The sequence below is a fragment of the Rhododendron vialii genome, chromosome 5a, assembly GCF_030253575.1.
Source record: "Rhododendron vialii isolate Sample 1 chromosome 5a, ASM3025357v1".
In the NCBI taxonomy this organism is placed as follows: Eukaryota; Viridiplantae; Streptophyta; class Magnoliopsida; order Ericales; family Ericaceae; genus Rhododendron; species Rhododendron vialii.
In genome coordinates this window covers 2,085,925-2,101,501 of record NC_080561.1, presented here as the reverse complement: position 1 = coordinate 2,101,501, position 15,577 = coordinate 2,085,925, and the positions used below count along the sequence as shown (strand labels likewise).

Here is a 15,577-nt window from a genome sequence, read left to right as displayed (position 1 = left end):
TTCACCCAACTACACAATTCAAGATACTCGGTTAAAGTTCTCAAATCGGAAAATAAAATAATTTGAGAATCAAGTTAGCTCTAGAATTCATTTGGCAAATACCTCGTGCGAAAGAGCTCTAAGCATCATGTGTGGTGGGTAGGCGAAGCTCCCACCTACACATGATCAAAGAGGTTAACACCTCGGTGATTTGACAAACAAATCCGAACCCCACATCAATTTTCAAATCAAAGTTTAAAGCTTTATTGAGTGCAAAATGCAATTTTTGCCCGAGTCATGAGATGCTAATCATCCCATGACCTAACCCTTGAAACTACTCACTCATATCTAGAGAGATAAAAGCAAGCAAAAATCTACTTGACATAATTGAAATAACAAGACTAGAAGAAAATTAGAGATTAAGATAGATCGGGAGAAGATAAACAACTTTAATTAAGGCGACAATATCAAAAAGTAACAACTAAGGACAGAAAATTAAAAGATAAGTGCTGGAAAAATGAAAAACAATAAGAACACTCAAGAACAATTTGAATCTAGATCTAGATCTAAAATTAGGTAAGCAAATCTAATTCTACTTTCTATCTACTCTACTTTTTTTTACTTAACAATGAAATAAGCTTTTATACTTCTAAGCTCCGCGCCTGGAATATTCCTTAGATGCTCTGAAAATTCGCCCTTAAACCCTTCGGCATCGATGGCAACGGCCTTAGAAAGCTCTGCTATGGGGCTCGGCATCGATGTAAAGCATTTCATCCCATCGATGCCGAGCTAAATAAGAGACTGGACCACTAAGGGGCTCGGCATCGATGTAACAAATGGCATCCCATCGATGCCGAGCTCAATAGCTCAGAATTCTGCCCTGGCTGTCCTTCCTCTTGCTCGGGCAAAACAGGCTCTGCTCGGGCCAAAAATGCTTCTGCTCGGGCAAAACATCTTCTGCTCGGGCAAATCATCTTCTGCTCGGGCAAAGACATGACTTATGCAACGAACACTCCTTTTGTGGCAATTTACCTACAAAATAGAACTAGAACACTATACGAGCAAACACGTTAATGATAACTAATAAGTAATTAAATTAGACTAAAACTAGATACTAGCGCACCCTACATTACATTCTCGGGTGCTTATCACCAGCTCACCCCAAAAGCGGTTACCAGATTTGTTCGATGGCATCACGATGACGTCGCCTGACCCATGCAAGGCACGTGCCTGTGCTTGGAGAGCAAGTCAAGGAGACTCTATAAATACTGAAGGATAACGCCTCTGCAGAGGTACGCATTCTTACACGCGAATACCCACTCAAAACCCTAATCTCTTTACTCTCTTCCTACACATACTTATCCTCTCGCCGGAGGGCCTTGCCGGGCAACCCCCGGCCAGGTCTTAGTCGTGCGCTCACTGTGCAGGCTGCGTGGAGAAGGCTAGGAGACCACTGAACTAGCGGAGGAAGGATTCGAACCAGAGATCACGGGCCACACAATTTTGTTAAAGAGATGCTCTTAAAGATTGTTTAAACTGTGAAAAGAATAACTTCCACACTCCTATTTTATCCTCATGTTCTTTTTTTAGTTATTATCTATGTGAAATTACTAAATTATTATTTTTATGCATATATTTTTTACATGAGACGCCACCGGAAGATTTGTCCATGTATTGACTTCAAGACCCCATAAATACATGAGGTGCATGCGAAAGAAAAAGAAGAAAAAGGGCATGTAGCCTAGAATTTTATTTTTTTTTGGTAACCGAAGAACAACTCTGCAGCCGAGCCACTATTGAACCCGACTGTGCAATCCAAACCTCGGAGAAGACTAGCACAGCAACCTACCACCATGGCCCCAACTGTAGCCTAGAATGTTTCAGAGACTTCTCTCTCAAATCATGAAAACAATCATCTCTAACTATATACTTTTTCGAGAAACTGATGATTTGCTGTCGATTCTGAAACTACTCATGCTGCCTTTACTATTGGGGATCCATTCCGTCTTGATTGAATGTTACTCCTGCATATGAATTCAAAACAGCGGTCCTACACCCACCATCCAGAATTACCGCTCAAAAAAATTGTAGTAACAAGTTTCGAAGGAAGGAAAAAATTAACAACAAACAACATGAGATCGAAACTACATCATCTCAAAAGATGTTCATAGGTGCAATGTCCGCTAGACGCTAGCTAGATCAGAAGGCCATCGATTGAACTGATCAAATCACCAGTAACACCGTTGTCGTTTCTTAGATCACTCTTTTTATTAGCCAGTTGTTACTCAGTTGCGTCTGTGTTATTGTGTGTCGAACCGAACTATCGAACTTCTTTAACAAGACTTTGCAAACCTTAATTCCATTGGTGTATCCTTCTCTAATCCTCCTTGTGCCCATGCTTTAATTCCCACAATCCTCGGATCTAGAGTTACATTTCAGAGATTTGTACCATTAATAACCAAGACACTATATGATTTTTAAACAAATCAAATTCTCCAGTAGCTAGGAAATTATCTATACATGGGCATACATTATGATGGCCGCAATTAGTAATATTGAAATCAAATAAATGAAATCCCCCATGATTGAGCAAGTGTAAGTTGGCCCGGACACTTGAGAATAAATAAAATTCTAACTTTACTACATTAGAGTGGTCGACGAAAAAATACTGTGCATGAATACTAGGGCGGGACCCGCACCAGCATGAGTATTACGTGCTTTTTTTTGCCCGCGTGCACAGATTTTGTAATCGTGTGATAAAATTCGATTAATGTAGCCTAGAAGATGCACGGGCGCGGGAAAAGAAGTTTACTTATTCAAACATTTAAAATAAGCTTCTCTTTGAATCGCGTTAACTTCAGTGTCTCGGTATTAGTCAAGGTGCGCGCAAGCTTGCTCTGACATCTAATCTCGAAAAGAAATACTACGACGTTCAAACCTGGGTTCTGCCAATACCCCAAAGTTGGTAAAAGCGTGATAAGAATCAATCAGTTCATCCAAACGCTGCCTATCCGAACTTTCGAATTCTCCAGTGTCTTCCCCACTTGACTCATGATTGTTCTCTCAAGTGATTGCATCACTCACCAAATTTGCATCTCTTGTCTGTAACGAAAGAAGAAAAATCTTAATTCCGTAGATCCCGATCGACGAATTAAAATTACATGGTATATATTTAACTCCCAAAAACAATTTACAAATTTAAAATTGGCGGGATATCACGAATAAAGAAAGACGTACTGATTCGATTGTCGTTGGTGGTGGCTGGAGGCAAGACCCATAGATATGGTTATACGTATGCGGGATCACTCTCTTCATCTCCTTGAAAAAGGCTATTTGTTTCTTGACAAACTCGAGCTCTTTCTCGTACTCGTGTATTAGTACCCGGGCCTGCGCTTGGACCGCCAGACTGCCACTCACCGGAAACTCCTTCCTCATCGTTGCCTCCAAGATTAGGGTCTCCGAGGTCTTATGCCTGAGATGCTCGGGAACAGAGTGCAAGATTCTTATCAAATTGGTTACGCCTGTTGCGGAAACTAAGGACCAAACCAGAACACAAACACACACACAAACACAGAGACAAAGATTTACGTGGTTCCCCAAAATCGGGTACATCCACGGGGGTAAACCGGAGCAATTATTCAAACAAAGGAAGCTTTACAAGTGAGGTCTCTCACCTCACCACACTCTCTCATCTCTGACCTACATTTCTACTGCAAACAGACCTCACAATTTCCTTCAATGGTCTCTCACTCAAGAGAGATACAAACCCCAAGCAGAGGACTCCAATTTATAGCCAAAACCTGGAGCCCTATTCATGAGCCACGAGAGGCTCATTTACTGCAATCCCATGCCTGGGATTTTCAAGATTTAGGCAAATCTTTTGAAGTCTACAAAGGCTGCCAAGGCTGCCATCTTTGACCAATGAGAGAATTGGAGCCACACTTCAGCAGCCCATGTGCTGATTTCAACAATCTCCACCTTGACGACAATTCTCCAAAAAGTCCGATGCTGCCCCCAAATACAATCCAAAAACAGAACAAACAGACTCTCTACAAACTCGAACAAACAAAGAGAGACAAGAGAGCAAACTATAGAAGCAAACAACAGTGCTCTCAAAACAGAACAAACAAACAGACTGACTGCAGATAACAGATGCTCTTAACAAATTCAGAATACCGGAACAAACCAACAGAAGAGCCAGATTTTTGAAGTCTTCGAGTAAACTTCAGAAAAGATTCAGACAAGTCGTGCGACAACTCAAAAGTCCCGGCAACAGATTCATATACAAATTCAGATGCTTGACCCACATCAAGCCAAATGCTCAACCTCGATTGAGCCAGGCGCCCCAGAGGCGCATGCACCCCGAAGGTGCTTAACATTGAATCAGGTGGACTGAGCTTGAACCACCATCAAACTCACTCCCAATAACTTCAGCGGACAGATCTGCAGTAGATTCAAAATCAAATTCCCCAATAACGGTGGCAGCTCCACCTTCAGCTTTACTCACACACACACAGTGCACACACTGCACTTTTCATACAACAAGGGGAAGTGATCCCCTGTGGTCACATCCACCCACTAAGGGTGTACCCCAACAATCACCCCCTACACCCGAGTGGGGTAATCGTTGAATCCGCAGCGTTGTCCGACTGCAATCCGCCACTCTAGCACCACAGCTATCCCCTGCTCACACCAGAGGCTCCACTCGCCAGATAATCTCACACATCACCTACGAGGAGGCTAAAACAACCCAGCTAGATATCCGTGACTCATATCGGCAACACCGCCGATACATTGCACCCCCTCAACCGAGTGCTCCGCATCCAAACCCGGATGCTCCACATCCCAATCCCGAGATATCCGCAGCAAAGTCCATTTCTATCCGCGCTCCTCTGCTGCTTGAGCGCCCGCATCACCCCCTGGATGCTGTAATCCGCGTTCGTCAATCCCGTTCTGCCCCTCTAGTCAAGCGCCTGTGTCACTGCTAGCCATCAGAAGTTTCACCACCCCCACACCGGAAGTGTATCTACCAACTGACCGAGTGTCTCCTTGCAAGACCAGATCTTCCGCGACTGAACCCCGAACGCACCGTGCCCAATCACAGAGCACAAAATCCGATTGAACCAGACTGCTTCCGATCACTGTCAATCATCTCCGCAAACCAATGCACTAGTGAGCGCCTGTGTCACTACCAACCCGAGTGTATCCTTGCTCACTAGCTCCGCGCATGTTTGCCTCGATCAACCTCCGATCTCTGCAAGTCTGCTCCGCTAAGCGCTCGCACCGGCCTAGGAGCCCCCAATCCGAAAATGGAGCCCGCGGTTGCGTCCGGAACGTCGAGATAGTCAAAATCGACTAATCATACGCGAAAAACGGAGTCCGAATGGCCCCGAAATCGCAAAAAACCAAAACTGGCAGTTTGACCATTGACCAGCCACTGTACCGCTGACTGGACTGCCATGTCAGCGTTGACCTGCTGACGTGTCACCAAAATGGGACATTCCTGCTGACGTGGCACCGCCACGTGGTCGCTGACGTGGCTGCTTACTGGGCCGCTGACTCATCGCCTAGTCAGCGTTGACCGCCCATGTGGCGTTGACTGGCACACGCTCTCCACACGCCAGCGTGTGCTCTCCGCGGCCAGCGTGCGCTATCCACGCGCGCGCGCAGATCTGACGCGCTTCGCACGCCCCACCTTTGACCGGCGCGTGCTCGCTCCTCCGGCCACCTCCGGCGACGTTCCGACCACCGTTGTGATCGTCTCTTCAAGCCCCATCCGACCCTGTGCTCCAACCTTCAATTCGAGCAACCACAATATCGGGCTTTTCAAAACAGCCTCTCTGCCCGTCGCCGACTCCGCCCACAGCGATCGAATGGCTCCCGAGCCTTCATCCGGTGACGAAACTCGACCCCGTCACCTCCTATAGACTCGTCTCAGTGAGGTGCACAACCCTTACTGGTCCGATTGAGTTTTCAGACGGCTCAACCGAGAACCCAGCTTAGGCCATGCTCCGTGCTTTCTTCCGATCGTGCTGTCCGTGCTCCTCCGGTGATGTCCGCAGCCCGAACCCGGCGCTTTGATACCAATTGTTGCGGAAACTAAGGACCAAACCAGAACACAAACACACACACAAACACAGAGACAAAGATTTACGTGGTTCCCCAAAATCGGGTACATCCACGGGGGTAAACCGGAGCAATTATTCAAACAAAGGAAGCTTTACAAGTGAGGTCTCTCACCTCACCACACTCTCTCATCTCTGACCTACATTTCTACTGCAAACAGACCTCACAATTTCCTTCAATGGTCTCTCACTCAAGAGAGATACAAACCCCAAGCAGAGGACTCCAATTTATAGCCAAAACCTGGAGCCCTATTCATGAGCCACGAGAGGCTCATTTACTGCAATCCCATGCCTGGGATTTTCAAGATTTAGGCAAATCTTTTGAAGTCTACAAAGGCTGCCAAGGCTGCCATCTTTGACCAATGAGAGAATTGGAGCCACACTTCAGCAGCCCATGTGCTGATTTCAACAATCTCCACCTTGACGACAATTCTCCAAAAAGTCCGATGCTGCCCCCAAATACAATCCAAAAACAGAACAAACAGACTCTCTACAAACTCGAACAAACAAAGAGAGACAAGAGAGCAAACTATAGAAGCAAACAACAGTGCTCTCAAAACAGAACAAACAAACAGACTGACTGCAGATAACAGATGCTCTTAACAAATTCAGAATACCGGAACAAACCAACAGAAGAGCCAGATTTTTGAAGTCTTCGAGTAAACTTCAGAAAAGATTCAGACAAGTCGTGCGACAACTCAAAAGTCCCGGCAACAGATTCATATACAAATTCAGATGCTTGACCCACATCAAGCCAAATGCTCAACCTCGATTGAGCCAGGCGCCCCAGAGGCGCATGCACCCCGAAGGTGCTTAACATTGAATCAGGTGGACTGAGCTTGAACCACCATCAAACTCACTCCCAATAACTTCAGCGGACAGATCTGCAGTAGATTCAAAATCAAATTCCCCAATAACGGTGGCAGCTCCACCTTCAGCTTTACTCACACACACACAGTGCACACACTGCACTTTTCATACAACAAGGGGAAGTGATCCCCTGTGGTCACATCCACCCACTAAGGGTGTACCCCAACAATCACCCCCTACACCCGAGTGGGGTAATCGTTGAATCCGCAGCGTTGTCCGACTGCAATCCGCCACTCTAGCACCACAGCTATCCCCTGCTCACACCAGAGGCTCCACTCGCCAGATAATCTCACACATCACCTACGAGGAGGCTAAAACAACCCAGCTAGATATCCGTGACTCATATCGGCAACACCGCCGATACATTGCACCCCCTCAACCGAGTGCTCCGCATCCAAACCCGGATGCTCCACATCCCAATCCCGAGATATCCGCAGCAAAGTCCATTTCTATCCGCGCTCCTCTGCTGCTTGAGCGCCCGCATCACCCCCTGGATGCTGTAATCCGCGTTCGTCAATCCCGTTCTGCCCCTCTAGTCAAGCGCCTGTGTCACTGCTAGCCATCAGAAGTTTCACCACCCCCACACCGGAAGTGTATCTACCAACTGACCGAGTGTCTCCTTGCAAGACCAGATCTTCCGCGACTGAACCCCGAACGCACCGTGCCCAATCACAGAGCACAAAATCCGATTGAACCAGACTGCTTCCGATCACTGTCAATCATCTCCGCAAACCAATGCACTAGTGAGCGCCTGTGTCACTACCAACCCGAGTGTATCCTTGCTCACTAGCTCCGCGCATGTTTGCCTCGATCAACCTCCGATCTCTGCAAGTCTGCTCCGCTAAGCGCTCGCACCGGCCTAGGAGCCCCCAATCCGAAAATGGAGCCCGCGGTTGCGTCCGGAACGTCGAGATAGTCAAAATCGACTAATCATACGCGAAAAACGGAGTCCGAATGGCCCCGAAATCGCAAAAAACCAAAACTGGCAGTTTGACCATTGACCAGCCACTGTACCGCTGACTGGACTGCCATGTCAGCGTTGACCTGCTGACGTGTCACCAAAATGGGACATTCCTGCTGACGTGGCACCGCCACGTGGTCGCTGACGTGGCTGCTTACTGGGCCGCTGACTCATCGCCTAGTCAGCGTTGACCGCCCATGTGGCGTTGACTGGCACACGCTCTCCACACGCCAGCGTGTGCTCTCCGCGGCCAGCGTGCGCTATCCACGCGCGCGCGCAGATCTGACGCGCTTCGCACGCCCCACCTTTGACCGGCGCGTGCTCGCTCCTCCGGCCACCTCCGGCGACGTTCCGACCACCGTTGTGATCGTCTCTTCAAGCCCCATCCGACCCTGTGCTCCAACCTTCAATTCGAGCAACCACAATATCGGGCTTTTCAAAACAGCCTCTCTGCCCGTCGCCGACTCCGCCCACAGCGATCGAATGGCTCCCGAGCCTTCATCCGGTGACGAAACTCGACCCCGTCACCTCCTATAGACTCGTCTCAGTGAGGTGCACAACCCTTACTGGTCCGATTGAGTTTTCAGACGGCTCAACCGAGAACCCAGCTTAGGCCATGCTCCGTGCTTTCTTCCGATCGTGCTGTCCGTGCTCCTCCGGTGATGTCCGCAGCCCGAACCCGGCGCTTTGATACCAATTGTTGCGGAAACTAAGGACCAAACCAGAACACAAACACACACACAAACACAGAGACAAAGATTTACGTGGTTCCCCAAAATCGGGTACATCCACGGGGGTAAACCGGAGCAATTATTCAAACAAAGGAAGCTTTACAAGTGAGGTCTCTCACCTCACCACACTCTCTCATCTCTGACCTACATTTCTACTGCAAACAGACCTCACAATTTCCTTCAATGGTCTCTCACTCAAGAGAGATACAAACCCCAAGCAGAGGACTCCAATTTATAGCCAAAACCTGGAGCCCTATTCATGAGCCACGAGAGGCTCATTTACTGCAATCCCATGCCTGGGATTTTCAAGATTTAGGCAAATCTTTTGAAGTCTACAAAGGCTGCCAAGGCTGCCATCTTTGACCAATGAGAGAATTGGAGCCACACTTCAGCAGCCCATGTGCTGATTTCAACAACGCCGTAAATCCGGTGAACATTTTGAAATTCTTCGCTTTTGCTGGCCGGAAAATACGGGGCTAAGGGGCAAGCATCAAAATCACATCTCTTTCGCTGGTGCTTGCATGCAGCACAAGCATGCACATTGGCATCGTTAGCAACACTTTGACGTCCTTCCATTTTCCCTCAATCTAGGAAAAAAGAGAGGAGAGAGAGTGGTTCTGTACTGAAATCTGATGGCATAATATATATGTATGTTCATATTTGTGTTTTTGGGAAGATTTCAATATATCTGGGAAACTTAATTAATAGCGTTAGATTTCATATCTTGAATTCCCTTTTCTCTAATTACTAGTAAAACATACAGTAAAAAACTTGTAGAGGAAACTGAATTAATTCCAGTCTTGGAATCTCTATATCCAAAAGGGGTTATTAGAATTGAACAAGTTACCATGTTTGCAGGAAAAAGAATGATATGTCGAGCAATTTAGAAGGAAATTAAAGAAAAAGCATGTGAAAAGAGTGAGCAAGCCATTCTTGCCATGACTTAGGTGTTTGAAAAACCATTTATTGCCAATCTTGTGATCTCCTATCGACTTACTGCGATTTCAAGATTTTGAGTGTCCCCGCGCGTAGTGTTATCAAATTTTATTATTGGAATAATTGATTATGCTCGTGTGTTTGATGACACGGATGACAATTGACAGATACTATTACTACTAGTAGTACTTCAGAAATTTCTATGTCAAACAGGGGAAAAAAAAAAAACAGTACTAGTATTGAAGATAACTATGCATTCGATGGCACTGGAAAATTTTGTCGCATGTTTTGAAATTCTGTTATTTCCAATGATAACGTTTTGAAATTCTTTTTGATGGGTGTGATGCGTTTCGTTTTGCTGTTTGGGGGGTAACCTTTGCGTGGTACTCTTCCTTTGATAAGCACAATTCAATGCAAGCCAACCGTAAGATCTGAACATCGAGTCGTAGACTGCATCTCAGCAACAAGATAAAAGCGAAGCAGAATTACTACTAGTACACATGGCGGTTCTTGAAAATAAAAAGTTACTTATTGGTGATCAAATGGTCCAACGGCATAATATCTTCCTCGTAGTAGAATACTTCCAACTTCCTGGAGTGCTTATTTCGTCTTGAAGACGGGTAATTCTTGCCGGTTATAAATTTTTCGGACTTTCGACAAGTGTGATCGTATGAATAAATAGGCATGGGGAAAGGTGAGTTGCTATTACTATTGGCAGCTGCTGCTGCTTCTTCTTCTTCTTCTATGCCAGTCATTAAGACCTCCCCTGTGGGGAGGTTCACAAGGAATTTGAGGTCGCGGTTAGCAATAGCATATGGAACTTGGATGTGGCGAAGACACCATGAATGTGCTTTCACGTCTCGTGTTTCCCCGTGGTCTTCAATTGTTTGACCGAGGCCCGACTCGAATACCCAGAGCCGGAGCACCATTGCCTGATCAACGACGAACCCAACAACAAGAGCCAGATCGCCTCTAAACTGATGTATTTCACCCACATGTCTTCCAGTCCTTGGTGGCCGGGAAGTAAATCCAAAGCGCTCGTTGTTGAAGCTGAAATGAACGAGTTCACGTCCGGCAGGATCCCACCAATAGAGTCGTCCATCAATGCAAGCGCTCCGCTTCCACGCGTCAATTGCCGGAGCATCATGGAGGCTTCTCCAAGACATGTCCCTGCCCAGAGTAAGAACGTCGAACTTGGATTCGAAGTAAAGATTTTCCCCTCCTCCTCATTATCCTCATCCTTGCGGCACTTCACCGAGCATACTTTGAGAACCTTGTATTCGTTGGTAGTAGAATCGAACCTGAGGTAATGAAGACACTCTTGGAAAGGACGCGTTGGGGGGGCCGGAAGATCTATAATTTCACGAGTGGAGAAGTTGCAAACCGACACGCGATCTGCAGTGTACAGGCAAAAGAGGCCGTTAATGAAATCGGTATAACCTTGGTAATCCTTCATATGGCTAACGCCTTCCTCCTCCTCCGTGCGTGGGGACCCAATACGAAACTGGTAAAGCAAATCAATTACAGGAGGACCCTGGCTGCTGGGGAGGGTTGCATAAAAGAAGCCTACGCCTACTAGTAAATCATTATCGTCGTCATCGATAATAGTTTCGGGAAATACCATTATTAAACCACCACCACCAGCGCGGCGAGACAGGCGGGAACGAGCACGGTGAGCCTTGCAAAAGCAAGGGTGGCTGATGGTTGAGCGCCAGAGCTTTGAAACACACTTGAATCGCATCAGGGACTTGGCTGGAAGCCTTGTGAGCACTTCCCCGGCCACTAAGTCATGGGGAAGATCCCTTGGAACAACTCCTCCTCCGCCACGGCCACAAGCTCTGTTCCTCTCCTTCACCATCAGACTATCTGATCGTGGGCTTTATTATTTCTCTCTCTCTCTCTCTCTCTCTCTCTCTCTCTCTCTGTGTGGTACCATGCCTCATGTGGATGTTTCATGTTTGTTTATATCGGCACTGCATAATAACGTGAGATCCCATTGCTACCATGAAGTGGGGGATCCTGACATCCTATTCCTACCAGGAATGGGTTTGTTCCCTGCGTGATGTCGGAGACGTAATTTACTGAGGTTTTTGTTCTGTTTCTTTTGAACCCCCACATTTAACAAATTTTCTACCTTTGAGAAACAAAAATTTAAACATCACTGAACTTAAAGATTGAAAATCTTCGGGAAAACATAAATTTAATTTGAACATTACTGAACTTACGAAAAACATCCATTTATACATCATTGAAGTTTCAGAATATTAGTTAGATCATAATTTATGTGTGTTGTTTTGGGCACGGGTGATACAAGAAAATGACTAACCATCCGTTTTATGAGTTATTTGTACAGCAGAAAAGATAGTGAAAACGCAAGGACAAAAGACGTTTGGAAACTCTGAATCTTCAACACACAAGTAATGTAAAAGCCCGGTGTAACTTCTCAATTCAATGAGAGGTAACAATTGAATATTGCATAAGTCACGCCACTTGGATGTTCTCCGTGGACAGGATCGTCCTCTGTGCAAACTTGGGAGACATGCAAAAGCTTTGCGATCAATCATGCAAAATCGCACAATGTTCCTCAAACTCAAAACAGAACGGCATCGCCAGTAGATAACATACAAAAAGTAGGGCTAAATATCGCCTTCTTTATGCATGCCATGGATCTGTTGTATCACTACATGTTAAATCAATTACTCCATGACACGATCTCTACTTTCATAACATTTTTTTCCTAAATCAAGAAAAGAATGAGGTATGTATGTGAGGGGGATGTAAGAGCCTTAAGACGCACTGAAATAAGGAAAGGAGAGGCAAACCTTTAGGTCGCTAAACATACTTACAGCAGTAAAATGCACTGATAAAGGGAAAAAGACTGATGAATCTGATGGAGGAACAACAAATTCCATATATTGCCAATCTTGTGATCTCCGATCAACTTACTGCGATTTCAAGATTTTGAGCATCCACGCACGTAGTATTATCGAATTTTATTATCGGAATAATTAATTATGCTCGTGCATTCGATGATACGGATGACAATTGACAGATACTATTACTACTAGTAGTACTTCAAAAATTTCAATGTCGAACAGAAGATGGGGAAAAAAAAACAGTATGAGTATTGAAGATAACTATGCATTTGATGGCACTGGAAAAATTCGTCGCATGTTTTGAAATTCTGTTATTTCTAATGATGACATTTTGAAATTCTTTTTGATGGGTGTGATGGGTTTCGTTTCGTTTTGCTGTTTGGGGCGTAACCTTTGCGTTGTACTCTTCCTTTGATAAGCACAATGCAACGCAAGCCAACCGTAAGATCTGAACATCGAGTCATAGACTGCATTCTCAGCAACAAGATAACAGCAAAGCAGAATTACTACTAGTACACTTGGCGGTTCTCGAAAATAAAAAGTTACTTATCGGTTCTCAAATGGTCCAATGGCGTAATATCTTCCTCGTAGTAGAATACTTCCAACTTCCTGGCGTGCTTATTTCGTCTTGAAGACGGGTAATTCTTGCCGGTTATAAATTTTTCAGACTTTCGACTAGTGTGATCGTATGAATAAATAGGCATGGGGAAAGGTGAGTTGCAATTACTATTGGCAGCAGCTGCTGCTTCTTCTTCTTCTTCTATGCCAGTCATTAACACCTCCCCTGTGGGGAGGTTCGCAAGGAATTTGAGGTCGCGGTTAGCAATAGCATATGGAACTTGGATGTGGTGAAGACACCATGAATATGCTTTCACGTCTCGTGTTTCCCCGTGGTCTTCAATTGTTTGACCGAGGCCCGACTTGAATACCCAGAGCCGGAGCCCCAATGCCTGATCAACGACGAACCCAACAACAAGAGCCAGATCGCCTCTAAACTAATGTATTACTGTGATAATCAGGCAGCAATTCACATTGCATCAAATGCAGTCTTTCATGAAAGAACAAAACATATTGAAGTGGACTGTCATCTTGTACGGGAGAAGTTAACAAGTGGTATGATAGCTACTCCCTTTGTATCCACCGGCGCTCAGTTGGCTAACATGTTTACTAAATTACTGTTCAAACCGCGGTTAGAGTTGTTATGTAGCAAGCTGGGACTTTTTGATGTCTACTCCGCAGCTTGAGGGGGAGTGTTAAGATATTGTTAGTATTTGACATTGTCCCACATTGATTATCTAAGTCTTGTAAGGAGTTATTGTTTAATATAAATAACGATTATATGTGTGAGGTTTAAACAATAACCTACACACTCTTTCTCCTTAAACAACAGTACTCATGGATGCTTGGAGGATAGGATATGGGCTTAATTCTGTCAGTTCCCTTGTATCTGCAAGTTTATGAACAATGGTCAAATTGATCATGGGGATTTGGACAGCAAATTACCAGGAGTTCAACCAATAATTCCCATTATTCAAGCTCCAAAGAAGCCAAGGGAACGGGGCCAATCTTTCCGTGAACCCCGTTTAATTTTCACATTTCTGTCCCCGAGAGCCAGTGAGGGAGAGATCAAACCTGGAAAAAAAAAAGCCAAAAAGACAAACCACCAAGGTTCTGAATACTGTACTGACTTGAGTACATTGTTTTATATAATTATATATCAATAATTTTTTTATACCATCTAATTCATCCCAGAATCTATAAAAATACAATCATGATATTGTCTTTGTTGTACTTGAAATTATCATTCTAACTACCAAAAGTTGAGAGTTCAAACAAAAATAAAAAGAGTGAACCGTAGGGCCTCATCATGTAAAGTTGTAAATGTAGACAGTAAAGAGAAAAGAGGGTAATTTGGTCTCTTAGGGCCTCAATATAAATTTACAAACCTTCTCAAACCCTAGCAGCTTTTCATTCCTTCCTCGTTTCTTTGATGCGGGCCTCCGGCTCTCTCTCTCTCTCTCGGAGAAGGCTTTGGCCAGAATTGCGAAAATCCAGTCACCAGTCACAGCCAGTTCAAAAACGTAGTAGATGAATTCACCAGTACCTCCATCTCACCCGAGATTGGCCAGAATCTCCAGTACTTGCCGGTAAGCAGCGGTATTGGAGCCGGAAAGGTCTTAAAGGTGTGGGGTACCGGTTTCACATAGATCCGGCACGTACCAGCCAATACAAGCTGGAACGGTACGGAATTCATACCTTTGCAAACCACAAACTCAATACGGAAAGCAGTGGTATTGGAGCTGGGAAGGTATTAAAGGTGTGGGGTACCGGTTTCACATAGATCCGGCACGTACCGATCGATACAGGCTGGTACGGTACGGGATTCATACCTTTGCAAACCACAACTCAATACGAAAAGATCTATGAGATAGTGTCAAACATGATAGTGTCAAACATGAGTAGAATCTGCAAAGGAGTATAAATATGCTTCAATGATCTGGCAAGACCAGTAAAGATCATTCATCGAAGTGGCCTTGTCATGGATCAAATGACATCAAACAGATTAGAGAAAGAAAAACAAAGAAACAATAAGATAGCAAAATGTTCCCAAAAGCCTCATCCCGACAACAGAGTAGCTCATTTACAGAACATTCAAACCAAAAGTATGCGATTCTTATTTCTTCACCCGGCCTAAATATAACTTTTTGTAACTCTGTCAGTTTTTTCCTATCGGCTTTTGTAGGGGGTGTTCCACTTTCGTGGAAAAGTAACTTTTTGAAAAAAAAAAGGTAATTTTAAGCTCAAAAATCATGTGTATATGCAAATAATTTTTTTACTAATATGGATCTTATTTAATAGATCTCATTAAGATTTTTTAAACGGTGCAAAAAAAATTGAAAAAATATTTTTCATTTTTATTATATTTGAGTTTGAAATTAACTTCTTTTTTCAAAATTTTTTTTTTTAGAAAGTGGAACACGAGCTAACTCTGTCGTTGTGGCACTATTCCACTTAGTGCTTCTGTCTACATTAGAGTTACTCAACAAGACAAATCCCTCGTCTTCTCTATACATGCCAGAACCAAATATCAATTAGCAC

General features: G+C 44.7%; 1 protein-coding gene across 1 annotated transcript in view; it reads right to left on the bottom strand.

The window, feature by feature from the left end:
- Nucleotides 1-10,348, bottom strand: part of LOC131325429 (WD-40 repeat-containing protein MSI4-like) — a 64,141-nt gene extending 53,793 nt beyond the window's left edge. The window contains exon 1 of the mRNA XM_058357691.1: nt 10,329-10,348. The gene's annotated coding sequence lies outside the window, so the exon portion shown is untranslated. The remainder of the gene's footprint in view (nt 1-10,328) is intronic.
- Between the last annotated feature and the right edge of the window lie 5,229 nt (nt 10,349-15,577).